This window comes from Silene latifolia, chromosome 9 (genome assembly GCF_048544455.1).
Source record: "Silene latifolia isolate original U9 population chromosome 9, ASM4854445v1, whole genome shotgun sequence".
Taxonomy (NCBI): domain Eukaryota; kingdom Viridiplantae; phylum Streptophyta; class Magnoliopsida; order Caryophyllales; family Caryophyllaceae; genus Silene; species Silene latifolia.
In genome coordinates, this window is record NC_133534.1 from 127,783,160 (window position 1) to 127,797,345 (window position 14,186).

The following is a 14,186-nucleotide window of genomic DNA, read 5'->3' on the forward strand; positions in this document are numbered from 1 at the left end:
ATATCATTTGAAGCGCCAAAAGATGGCAGGGAGGAAAGGCTTAATAATTAGCTCCCGAACAGCTGAAGCTATCCGAGACGCCGGGTGAGCCTGGTGACGACCGCCCGTCTCCCTATGCCTGTTCCGCTTGCCATCAGCGCGTTAGCAACATCATCTTTGATGGGCGACCCGAAGCTGTCTTGGCGGTCTCGGCCCGGCGACCTCGGCCTCGGCTTTCTTGGCGGCCTCGGCCTCGGCGACCTCAAATTGCCTTCATCCTCTCGGCTTCCTCCTTGGCCGCCTTAGTCTTCTCAGCAAGGGCTGCCTTCTCCACAGCCGCCTCTTCCTCCTTCTTCACCCTTACCTCCTCCTTGGCCTTCTCCTTCGCGGCTTTCTCCTTAGCTTCGAGCTTGTCATCAAACAGCTCGTCAAATTTGTCCCACGGAAAGGAGCCATCAAGAGGGAAGAGCTCCCCAATCACTTCCCTGGCAGCTTCTTGGGCCAGGTCCCGGTATTGGGCGCACATGTTAGGGAGGATAACGGTTTGGAGCGTCTCAATGTCCTCCTCTCTTTGGGCGATGATAGTATCCTTGTTCCGAACCACCTTCCCCTGGGCCTGAAACATGCCCCTCCACTCGTCCCTCTGCGTACGGTAAAGGTCGGCGTGCTTCTGAACGTGGTCACGCCCCTCCAACAGCTTAGCAGCTTCAGCCGCCGCAGCCTCGGCCTTGGCTCTCTCAGCAAGGACCTCCTTTTCAGCGTCCTCCCTGAGTTTTCTCTCGGCACGGACTGCCTCCTCAGCCTCAGCCTTGGCCCTCTCGGCTTCCTTGTTCGCAGCGTCGAGTTCGATCTGAGCCGCTCGAGTGTGGGGCGGCTTCAAAGCAATGGCCTTCTCTTGCTCCACAATAAGACCACCGCCGTATCAACCCACTTCGACAAACGACTGGCCAAACTTAGGCCCTCCGACTTAATGTAAGGGGTTAGGCTGAGGGTAGGAGGTGACAACGGTGGCATCTTGACCACTTACTGTTTTTTTCTTCTCGCACGCCGTTCAATAGTGTGACCGGTGAGGCAGCGGTTGATCTACAAAAATTCAATTAAAGCATCCGTGTCAACATACATGGACATACCGGAGAGCCTGTCATCAGGAATGCCTAATGAACCGGCTAAGTCTGAGCCACAGGATAGATCTGTACCATGCTTGGCCTTCTTGGTCGGAGGACGCATTTCCTTGCCGGCAGCAGCAGAAGCATTAGCGGCAGGGGCAGGCTCTTTCCTCTTACGGACAAGGGGAGATCCCTCCGCATCGGAGTCCCCCCCATTGGTAATGTCAACGATCACCACCGTCTCCTTCTGGACTGAAGGGATGGGAGGTGGAACTGATGTCGACGCCGTCGCCGCCGAAGACTTTGTTTTCCGCGTTCGGCGCGGCATGTTACTAGCAACCTTCGCCTGGGCCGCCTCCACATTCAAGCCTTTCACCGCCGATCCATGAGATCATTCGGCGCGTTCCGCGATCACGGGCTAGAGCCTTAGGATGATGCAAATCGCAACGGTCTTGTCCTTGGCAAGCCCCATTCTCCGGAGGATATCCTCAGACAGGTCCGGTCCAAAGTGGTCTGCAAAGGAAACAAAGCAAGAGTTAAGTAGAAGAAATAAATCGAAGTTCAAGAAACAGAAACATTGAAAGCAGAGATGGGCCTCACACCGACCCCACTCACCCTGCGCTAGGGCCGGTATGAGGCCGACATGGCAGAGCAGCTCATCCTGAAGAATGATCTGCGTTGGGGGAATCCATCTTTTCGGCACCCCACTCTTGTCCGCCTCAAAAAGCCTCATCGTGACTTCTCATCCGCATTAAGAGGGACCTTCGGCGTCCATCTTAAGCTTACTCCGGGTGACCCATTTGTCATGCTCCGCCTTAGTCTCGCACCGCAAATTAACTTAGTCTTTGGAAGGACCGGGGGGCGGATAGTCATCAAGCACTCAACATACACCCACCGATGTTTCCAGTCCTTGCAGGAGGAAAGCTTATCAACGGAGACGTAACCCGGCTCCATTTGCACGCTGTACCATCCGACGCGGCCAGGAAATGACGGCCGAAGGTGGTGAAGCCGACGGAATAAATTAACCGTTGGGACCTCCCCTTGAAGAGAAAGAGCCGACAAAGCCGACTATGGTTCTAATAGCCAACGGGTGCGGTGGGCCCACGCGACGTTCATGGCTCTGATGATGGCCATAACGTAATCATTCAGCGGAAACCGGAGCCCGTACTCCAGGTGCCGGATGTATACGCCGGTGCAACCCGGGGGAGGGCAACAGACGGCCTGACCCTCCTCAGGGATAACAATTTTGTACCCCCTGCCGAAGTAGAAATGGCCCTCGAAAAGTTTTTCGTAGGAAGCAATTTGGCGAACTTATGGGTCAAGCACGGTCGGGCGCGACCTTACAAGGGTCGCCGTGATCCATGATGTACTGCCTCCCCTCATTAGGACGAGCCCTTTCAGCATCATCATCGTCATCATCAACATCATCATCATCCTCCCAACCCTCCAAAGCTTTTGGATCAACTTCGGGAGAAGGAGACCTATGGCCCCCAGACCTTATCGGGATGGCGTCTAGTATCTCCTCCTCATCAAGACGCAACGGGGAACCCCCCGGCGCACGGTTACTAGGTCCGGCATCAGCAGAAGACATGGTAGCAACAATTACTTAACAAAAAAAGAGATTGAGAAAATTTGTTTGTTTACCTTGAAGAAAAGCACTAGCCGAAGTAACGACTCCGAAGATTAGAGGAGAGAGAAGTCCTTGAAAGTTTAGAGAGAAGAAAATTTTAGAAAAAATGAAATTGGTGGCCAATTTCAGGGACTAACTGCCCTATTTATAGGGGAAAGCCCATGAAGAAGGACCAATCAGGGCACAGCCCATGAAACGTCAGCCAATCAGCGAACAGACACGTGTCGGACATGCAACCACGCAATGTCAATCGTTGCAACAGTTGAATGTCAATCAACGCAACAATGACCAAGCGTCTTCAACACGCCCCTTCATATCTCTTTGCCTATTCATCTTCCTCAACAAATTCCTAAGTATCTGTTCTCCGCCGGCCACATGATCAACCAAGCTTGTCAGCACCGGCTGGGGGCAATCAAAAGCACGCGGCACTCACAACCTCGGTCTCGGCCAGCACCACTTTCTTTTCCACATCTGATGTCCATTACACATCTATGTGGAGGGGGGATATGGTACGGCCTAAGCAGAACCAAGCCGAGGTAGAAGAGGCCGAGAAAGAAAATTTTTACTTAAGCAGAATATACGCTCAACATACATCGGAGCCCATACCACGACATAGACTACGCTGGGGGCAAATTGATGGGGCATATTCTGCACCCTCTGACCGAGTCAACGTATTGAGCAAGGTCAAGGATATCCACAGCAAGTCAACGACTTAGACAGCCTAACCGACGCAGCTTGTCGGCCTGTCTCTTGGGTCTCGGCCACGGAAACTAGCCAGCCGGGGCACACATCCGCGAACTCATATCCAAGACCCCTCGGCGGCGAGTCAACAGGGCCCGCCGGCCTGCCATGGGTCCCTCGGCCGAGGGTAGATAAGTCTTTCCACCTGCTAGCCACTTGGCCACTACGTGACAAAAGGTGAAAGTCTATAAATACTCCTCAACTCTCATTGAGGAAAGGATCCACAATTTAACCTAAGAATCACTATTCATCTGGTAATATCTTCCTTATCTCTCTATAAAATATACTTCGCCAAGTAACAACAACTTATCTCTCTAAGTTTACTGACTTGAGCGTCGGAGTGAGTTCGCTCGGTCCAAAGCCGAGCCCTCAATTTGTTCATTGTTTCAGGAGACCGAAAGGAGGATTCAATCAAAGACGTCATTCTACAAGCACGGGTGGTACCAAATAACTGCTCTCGAATTACACCCGGAACAGTTTTCTTTCGTGCAACAGTGGGCTTGGCAGTATCAGACGCGGTCATATCAGTGTTTGCAATGGATTTTGGAGCCATTTTTGTTTTTGCAATATATTTGGGGTTGAAGGTGTTTCTTAAATTGAGAACTTATTTGGAATATTTTGGTTTTGGGGGAATTTTTGAGTATAAGAAGGGGTGTGCAACTTTTGACGGTTTTGAAAATCAAAGTGGTTGAGGGATGGTTTTATTTAGTGGGCAATAGAGGATTTTCATAGTTACATGTGGAATAAAGGCTTGGTTGGTGGGATTAACGAGGGGGTGAGGATTTATGTGGACGGTTGAGTGTTGTGTAGTAAAGGTGGGTGATGGTTTAAGGTAAATTAGGTGATGTGACATAAAGATGTTGAGTGGCTCAATGTACATAAACTCAATGCAAATAAGCTGTTTAATTACTTTACTCGGTCCATTTGCATGTAACAAATAATGCATTTTGCTAATTTAATTAACATGTTAATCAACCCTCTAATCAATCATTGAGGAAAATAATCCAATTTGTATCACATGTCACTTAATAAACCAATTTCCAACCGAGTTTTTACGAATTGTTCTCTTTCTAACGGTTTTGTGAAAAAAACGGCAATTTGATTTTCCGTTCTACAAAAGTTTAGACATATATTACCTTTCTCAACTTGATCACGTAAAAAATGATGTCTTCTATCTATGTGTTTAGTGCTTGAATGTTGTATTGAATTCTTTGATATGTTAATTGTACTGGTATTATCACAAAATATAGGAGTAGTTTGAACGTAATACCGTAATCATGTAATTGTTGACATACCCAAAGAATTTGTCCACAACAAAGAGCGGCACATACATACTCACTTTCGGCCGTGGATAAGGCAACATTATTTTGCTTCTTGGATGCCCATGAGATGAGACATGGTCCTAGAAATGTAGCAATACCCGAAGTACTCTTTCTATCCAACGAGCTACCGACATAATCCGCAGCTGAAAATCCTACAAGATCAAGTTCATAGTGAGTTGGGTACCAAAGGTATAAGCCTTGTGTTCCAATCAAATACCTAAAAATCCGTTTTACGTCTTTAAAATGTAATTCCTTAGAATTTGATTGGAAACGGGCACACACACACACACACACACACACACACACACACACACACACACACACACACACACACACACACACACACACACATACACACACACACACACTAAATTGTATGTCGGTTCGACTATCGGTCAAATAGAGTAATTAACCGATCATACCTCGATATACCCTCTCACTAATGCTTTTACCATTTTTGTCCCTATCAAGCTTTATTTTGGACACCATTGGTGTGGGCATAGGATTAGAGATAGTCAACCCAAATTTAATTAACATTTCTTTTAAGTACTTTTGTTGATGAATCATTGTCCCATTTTCACTTAGTTTAATTTGAAGACCAAGGAAAAATGCAAGTTCTCCCATCATACTCATTTCAAATTCGGAAGTCATTAAATCAGAAAAGTACTTATAAAGGACATTATTAGTTGCACCAAATATAATGTCATCAACATATACTTGCACAAGCAACAGTTCCTCACCTTGTGACTTGATAAACAATGTTTTGTCAACGGAACCACGTAAGAAACCGTTTTCCAATAGAAACTTTGAAAACCTATCATACCAGGCCCTAGGAGCTTGTTTTAAGCCATAAAGCGGTTTATCAAGTTTGAAAACGTGGTTAGGAAATTCATTGTTTATAAAGCCCGGAGGTTGTTTGACAAAAACTTCTTCATTAAGGTAACCATTTAGAAATGCGGTTTTGACATCCACTTGTAAACGTTTTATGCCTTGATAAGATACAAAGGCTACAAGCATTCGTATGGCTTCAAGCCTAGCTAACGGTGCAAAGGTTTCATCATAATCAATTCCCTCTTATTGGTTGAAACCTTGCACCACTAGTCTAGCTTTGTTCCTTACGATTTCTCCAACGTCATCTAGTTTGTTACGAAAGACCCACTGTGTACCAATTTCAGTACGTTGGGAGGGCCTAGAGACAAGATGCCATACCTTATTTCTTTCAAATTGTTCCAATTCTTCTTGCATAGCTGTCACCCAGCATTCATTAGTCAAGGCTACTGTGACATGGTCAGGTTCAATTTGAGAAAGAAATACATTGTATGCACAGAAATTTTGGAGCGATGTTCTTGTTTTTATTCTAGATGTTAGGTCACTGGTTAGGTTTGATAAGGATGTGAGCTTTGGTGTTTCCATTTTTAGGGACAAGTGAGTTTGAGGCATCGTTTTATTTTTGTGTCACAGTGAATGTTACTGTTGCATGAGGATTATTGGGTGGGGTGATTGTTGGTCATTCATTATTTGGTTGGACTGTTCTCCACCATCCACATTCTCCCTGGATGAGCTAGCATCTTCTTGAGATGGGAGTTCCCCCAGAAGTTTTGTAATACCCGGCCTTTGTGGGACCCGTACTTAGACCTTCGAACCCGTGAGAGGACCTTTGGAACGATAAAAGAGCACACAGAAGGGAAGGATAGCCTTACACTAGACTCGGACTAGACCAAGTGGTGTTGTAGCGGATCGAGTGGGTCTACTCGGTCGAGTGAAGGGTACACTCGACCGAGTGGAGTGCTACTCGGCCGAGTGAGTCCACTCGACCGAGTGGACTCGGCACTCGGTCGAGTGACGCTGCTTTTTGAGAACACGGGATTAAACCCCCTTTCTACCCTAACCCTAAAATCATTTCCACCTTCCTCCTTATCTCTCCAAACCCTCTCCCTTCTCTCTAAACCCTCAAAAACTCCTTATACTTGGGATTCAAGCTTGGATTAGAAGATCTACCATCTTCCTCTTAATCTCCTTCATCTAGTAAGTAAAGATCTACCCTTTTCTAGTCTTTAAACCCTAACTTTTGGGGGAATTCGTCATGGGTAATTAATTAGTATTTAGTATGTGTATTTGGGGTAATTAAGGTGTAATAATAAAGGGCTTTGTAGTGTATATTAGTATAGGATGTATTGTGATAGTTATTATGTGATTTGTATAGGATGAGACGGTTCCTTGACACGGTTTCGGTCCGGATTCGATTAGCTTGAGAAGATTGTAAAAAGGTAGGTTAATCCTACTCGGTTTCAATAACGTGATGTTATTTATGTCGATGTTGGAGTTAGTCTTACATAATTAGGGCATTTGTATTATAACATGTTTAGTGGTAATCACATCATTAAGAGGATGATTATGATATGTTGGTTGTGGTTCATGCATTGGTCATTATCATATAGGTTGGAGTTGTTGTTGTTGTTGTTGTTGTGGTTGTTGTTGTTGTCGTTTTGGAGACGTAAGACGATTTGGAGACCGTCTTACGCTTAAGTCGCCTCTTGGAGTTTCCCACTCCAAGAGGGATGTGCACATTAATGGCTTGAGTTACGGAAGGACTCGTGTTGTTTAATTACTTTACTCGGTCCATTTGCATGTAATAAATAATGCATTTTGCTAATTTAATTAATATGTTAATTGATACGTGCCTAATGTATAGTCTTTTTAGCCTATTTCAGCACGTATTTCTATGCATTTTTATACTGTTTTTATAGTATTTTGCCCCGAATTGGCTACTTTGGTTCGTTTTGTCTGTTTTGTAGAAATGAACGCGAAAGTAGTGGAATCATACCCTTTTTCGTCCTTTTTGCACGCATTTAGAGGAGACGGGATTGTTCCAGAGTGAGATACTGCATTTAGAAGCGTCGTGGCACGCATTACGAGGCATTTAGGCGAGGACTTGAGGGAAAATGAAGTCAAAGCACTCGATCGAGCTGTTTTACCACTCGATCGAGTGGTTTCTACGTCCCAGAGTGGTCGATCGAGCACTTTGTACTCGATCCTTAACTTGCAGAAAGACCATCTACTCGATCGAGTAACTTTCTGGTCGATCGAGTAGTTTTGGCTGAGGATTTGGTCGATCGAGTGGTTTTAATCCACTCGATCGAGTGGTTTTGATGGTTATGGGCTTTAATCAGCCCGTGTGAATGTTTATTTCGCAAAACTCTTTTACTTCGCTATTTAAGCACGCTTTACTAGGTCATTAGATCTATCTAGCTTTTATCTTAGTCAGTTTACATAAAACTTTTACTGCGTACTTCATTCTTCTTTACTGTAACCTTGCTTTGGGATTATTATTGCTCGGATTCGATTGTTCTCTACGCCGGATCCGCATTGATTGTAATTCCTTCTCTTCCTTTAATAATAATTAACCTTTTGTTTGCTTTAATTCTTTGTTTGTCTCATTATTTCTTCTGCCCTAATTTCTCTTTTATGCAATTTATCGTTTATTTCATAATGTTTATTGCTGGGAATTTAATTGCTGTTAGTTTAATTAGTGACATGAGTAGCTAAACCCCTTCCATGTTGGGATTAGGGGATCTGCGGTAGAAATGTGACGATGTAGTGAATGAATTAGATGAATTAATTGTGAGACCCTGTCACCATAGCAATTTAATTGTATTTATTCGACTTAGTTGAGTGCACGCTTCTATGTCATCCTTTAATCTGGCTAAAATTAATCCTAGATCGAAAGATTGGACTAAATAGGCCTGCTATGAATAGTAGACTACCCTAATGAGAATGAAAGTTAAGTTAGTGGTAATTTAGGATAGAAAGTGGACCGAAAGGACCTTTCAACATCCGTCTCGCATATAATTCGTCTGAATCATTTACAGCTGAGTCACTAGACTACCGTAGTGAACCGAATTCCCGACATGTCCCTTCTCTCTTGATAGTTTAATCTTATTTCCCTGCTTTTACTTCTCTTTACCTTATTTCTCTTCTTTTAGATCTCGTAGTTTAGCAACCAATTCAAACAACCCCCATTTGTTACCATAAGATTAGAATTAGGCAACTGATAATTGCACCGCCTCCCTGTGGATTCGATACTCGACTGCCTCTACTACATTTTAGTTGAGACCGTTAGGTTTTATCTTTGACAGGGTACACGATAGCCGTGTCAAATTTTGGCGCCGTTGCCGGGGAGGCAATTGTTTAAATTATTAGCTATTTTATTTTTAATCTTTCTTTTAGTTTAAGGGGCATCCATTCCTTAAACTATTCTTATATTCTATTTGTAGTTTCTTCTTATGCGCAGGTCACAGGGTGGTGAACTACTACCGATCAATCCTGAGATTGAGAAGACTTTGCGTGAGTTGAGGCGATCATCTAGGATATTGCCGACAGAGGAAGAGCTGAGTACTCTGTCTAGTTACTACGAGAACGCTCTGTTTGGGGAGGATCCACCTTCATCTCCTATTTTTAATTCATCAGCAGAGACCGTCACTTCTCCGGACTTTCTAGAAATGGCCGAAGAAGCTACTATTACCAGATCACTACCGAGCCGAATTTGTGAATCTCTATAAGGGATTTACATTACCAGGGGAGGCAAGAAAATTCGAGCCGAAGCCGTCCTATATCAATTTGGTTGAGAGAAACCAATTTGGGGGAGCTGCAAATGAAGATGCGGCCAAGCATATGGAGACTTTCATTGATTATTCTTTGTTCCATACCCCCACCAGTGGCGTGACCCGGATCGGATAAAAGAAACCATGTTTATTTTCTCACTCCGCGATGCTGCAAGGGAGTGGTATAGGGATCTGGACCGAGCTGCTCATGGGATAACTGACTGGAATTCACTGGCTTTGGCGTTTTACATGAATTACTTCTCTGCCTCGAATAATGCCATTAGAGCTCAGATCACGAGCTTTAAACAGGGCCCTGATGAGAACTTTCATGAAGCATGGGTCCGTTTCAAGAAGCTGGTGCGAACTATTCCGCACCATGGGTTCGAAAAATGGAGTCTATGCAATCAGTTCTATAATGGGTCGTATGACGATCGAGGGCTATCTTGGATCTTTTTGACTAGTGGCCGATTTCTTTGAGAATATGGGAGAGACTAAGGGGTGGAAGATCATTGATGACTTAGCCACCCATAAAGCTGAGTATGGGAATTCCAGAGGGAATCAAAGGAGGAGTCTTGAATCTCTTCGTAGTCGCATTAGAGGCTCTCACGGCGAGATTTGATAAGTATGAGTTGGGAGGAGCCTCGAAAGGAGGAATCTACCATGTGAATGCTGTTTCAGACGGTCCTTTCGTCTGTAAGAGATGTGGAGGAGAGGGACATGATACCGTTGTTTTAGTATCAAAAATAATATTTATAAAACCAAATTACTAAAAGGTAGTAATAAAGGTCGATCCGCAGGGAGGCAAGATATCTGTTTAAAGGGTTCGTTTATTAAGTCACAAAATGGGGGTTTGAGTATTGATTTATTAAACTACGAGATTGAGAGAATAAGAGAAAAGCAAGGGTAGAGGGATAGCTAAGACAGTCGGTTCACCGCGATTAATTAGTTTAGCAATCTAGGTCTAAGATCAAGCCAATAGATCTAAGGGGTAACGAACGTCACCTTTCGGTCCTTAATTCGCCCTAAAACACAAATAGCTTAGCTTTCGCCCTCACTACCGTGCCCTAATGTATCGCTACGAGTCTCACCCTATCCAATCTTTCGATCTAGGACGAGGTTTACTAAGGTTTATAATCTAATTGCGTCGACTCGATTAAACTATAGCAATTAAATGTAGCGACAACAACATAAATCATACGAGCATTATCATAATAAATTGATTACTAATCTAACAAAATCACGGATCCCCTATTGTCTTAGCAAGAGAATTAGCAATGCATAATTAAAGAATAAAGCATAAAAGAAGGGGAAGAAAATACCGAAATGAATTAAGAATAGAATAGAGTTTCAAGATCTGGAATAAGAAAGGGTCGAAACTGGAGAAGAGCTCCAGTCCCGTCTGTGTATATCATGTGTTTAGCGTGCAAGCCTATTTATAACAAAATAATGACTTGCTAAACCTAAATAACAAAACAGGCCAAGCCCGTCAAAGATTGTTGGTCGATCGAGCAAATGGGCTCTCGATCGAATAGAAATAGTTCTCGATCGAGCACTTCTCAGCGCGTAATTCCTGCTTCGCGCACTGAACTTCAAACGGCTGCCATTTCTTCGTTACTTGTCCGAATCAAGCGATTTTTGTGGCGTTGGAAAGCTAAGAGGATAAGCTTTCATCCCCAATTCGAATCACCTGAATATCAGTTGTAGAACTCGAGATATAGCTCTTTGAATTAAGTACTCGTAATTTGGAGTTCTTGTTTTGCTCGCCTAGCTTCTTTACTTCCGCGCGCATCTCAAATCAATAGTTCCCAAGCTCCAATTCAACTCATCTCCTAAATGCATGCCTAGGGACATGTTTTAGGCTTGATTTACTCCTTTCTGGCTCATACCTGCAAATATGACAAGAGAACCCAAAGTAGACAATTCGGGGCATATTCGTAGCAAATTAGTACTAAAATAGCATAGAAATATGTGCATAAATGGCCTATAAAGACTATGTAAAATGCACACATCAAACTTCCCCAAACCAAACCTTTACTTGTCCTCAAGCAAGCTAAATGCAACTAACTAATGAGCTAAATGGAAAAGGAACAAAAACTAGGACAAGCTGAAACCGTTTACTCAAACCGATTTAATGCAAAAGAGTCAACCACTAATAGCGCAATAACAAAGCAAACGAATTTATACATATCTCATAAATAGTTGAACTTTTGACCTTGCAAGACTTTCAAAATTGGACTCTCCCGGGTCACTCTCTCTCAATTAAGCACAAGGTAAGCATTATATGTAAGAGAGAAAGAAAAATAGACGCTCACCTAAACTACGACCCACATAAACATGCATGCAACTAATATGATAGACAATTCTAGCTACCGTACACATACATTCCAACCAAACGAGGTCCGTCACAGCCGAGAGCTTACAAAATTATGGTAAAGTGAGGCAATGGGTAAGAATAGGCAAAAGATTTTTCGGAAATGTGAAGGTATTGGTGATCAACCTAGCACCCTGACAGAACCAAATGGAACATATCAATCTCTTATCCATCAAAATTAAGCAGAAGTGCTCTTCATTTGGCACAAAACTCACTGAAAATACTCCTCATATGATTATAATAAAGAATAGGAGTGAAACATCTCTCTCTTTTTTTTTTCTTCTTTTTTTCTTTTCTTTTTCGATTTTTTTTTCCTCTTTTGATTTTTTCATTTTTTCCTCTTTTCCTTCATAAATTACCAACTCCCACAACTTTAGATATAAGACCAAACTTGGCACAATAAATAATATACCACAAAACAATCTAAACTAGCTTGACAGGGCAGGCTAAATTTGGATGTAGTTAAGGGAAAAAAGGCAAATTTGGCTAAATGTGGGGTTATATGGGTAAAAATGAAAGAAAAGGTAATGTAAGCATCTCCCTGCATGTGACACCAACCATTAACCCGAATGTATGTAGGCAATAAGCAATTGAATTTCATAAATGTGCAAATTGATGATACATGATATGCAAGGAGTACTACTCTCAATTCCTATATGAAACTGGTCATAGATGTCACCAGTTTATAAAGCTCTAAACCTCAGAAAGTTATTGTAGTTTGCCAAAATTTCAAGTCAAGTCTAATTGTTCAACATATTTAGAAACGAAATTCGAGAAATTGCTTCGAAAATTACTAAAAGTCGTGAGAAATTTGCAAGGCTTAAGTGAAAACAATTCTAGCATAGAAATGTTCCATTCCGACACAACCTAAATGCAAAATTAAACGTGATTTTTTTTTTGAATTTTTGTGAAATTTTTAAGTTTTTATGGGTTTAATAATTTTTCGAAATTAAGTGCAATGCATACGGAAATGCAAGAAATATGAATGCAAAACGAATGCAAATGCAGACTCAAAAGGATGCATATACCCTCCCCAAACCAAAACAGACAATGTCCTCATTGTCTTCACAGCTAACCAACAGCAGCAAAAAGGGAGATGGGGTACGCAAACCTAATACATGTTCCTAAAATACAGTAAATGAGATGGAAAAGCAAGGGAAGTCGGTACTCACAGGACGACTTCCCCAAACCAGCATCAAACTAAGGAAGCGAGTAGCCAGCGTACTACTCAGTAAGCGCGCATGAGACAAAGCATAGCAGAAGAGGTGGCTACGGCAACAGCAAGGTCCGTAGTCCTATTTGGTATTTTCTGGGCTAATATAAACAGATAGAAAATTAAGGGAGAGGGGGTGCACGAAATTGGGAAGTAATAAAGGAGGAAAATAAGTCGAAAAGAATAAGAGAAGTCGAAGGAACTCCCCTTAGTATCGAAATCTCCTTGATCGAGGAGTTTTTTTTTCTCCAAAAAGCTCTCGATCGAGCTGATTTCCTCAAGAGACCTCTCGATCGAGTAACAAGGTTACTCGATCGAGACTTGGCTATGCATCCTCTTCCTCGATCGACCGGATACGGCTCTCGATCGAGACTTTGTCCTTCCAATTTCCCCTCAATCGAGTAGTAAACTACTCGATCAAACCTTCGATAGCTATCTGCAAAACTCAAAAATGCATTCCAAATACCAAATAATTGTTTTGCGCGAGAAACAAAGTTTACCCAACTAAATGTCTAAAAATGTTTAAAAAGCAAGTATGGTTTTAAGTGTAAAATTTATTCCAAAGTGCACGGGGTTGCAAACCCGGCTTAACAACTAACGAAATAATTCGCTCCTCCTCTAGGCTTTTGACTGAAAGCAGTTATTTCAGCCATTAGGAGCTTCACAATCGTCCTCCATATCACAGCAGTATCGAGACAATGGCCTATCACAGCCTCCATCACGACTTTATCTACCCATTGTCGTGCTTTCTTCCTAGGCGGGATAGAATCTTTCGATTCCCTTCCGGTCCCGACTTGTTAGACTGCATAAGAAGAAATAAAACGATTTTCCTCCAAATTGCTCCCGAGTTGGGGCGGAGGCGTTAATTCAAAAAAACAAGATATGAATCAACGGAAGGACTAAAATCGGTCGTACTAAGGTCAATAAAAGGAATGATAGTACCTTCTATTGGAGCGGTATGACCTTCGTTAGCCTTCACATCGTTAATTGGGACAGAATCGGATGAATAACCATTGATGTCCGCAGCTATCGTGGTCGATCGAGAGGTCAAAAGACTCGATGAGACTCTTCTTCACCTAATCTGCTCGATCGATCAGTGGTAGCAGGTCGATCGAACAACTTCTCCCCACCAGCAGTCGATCGAGAGCTTTGAGGAGCTCGATCGACCAATTTTTCTGCTGGGATTCCCTTGTCAAATATCGCAATGAAGTAATCGTCCTCGG

General features: G+C 43.1%; 1 non-coding gene across 1 annotated transcript; it reads right to left on the reverse strand.

Annotated features, from left to right (window-relative positions):
• Positions 1 to 9,655: 9,655 nt before the first annotated feature.
• LOC141603884 (small nucleolar RNA R71) lies at positions 9,656 to 9,762 on the reverse strand. The gene has a single exon (XR_012525722.1). It is a non-coding gene; the product is annotated as a small nucleolar RNA R71 (small nucleolar RNA).
• Positions 9,763 to 14,186: the final 4,424 nt, after the last annotated feature.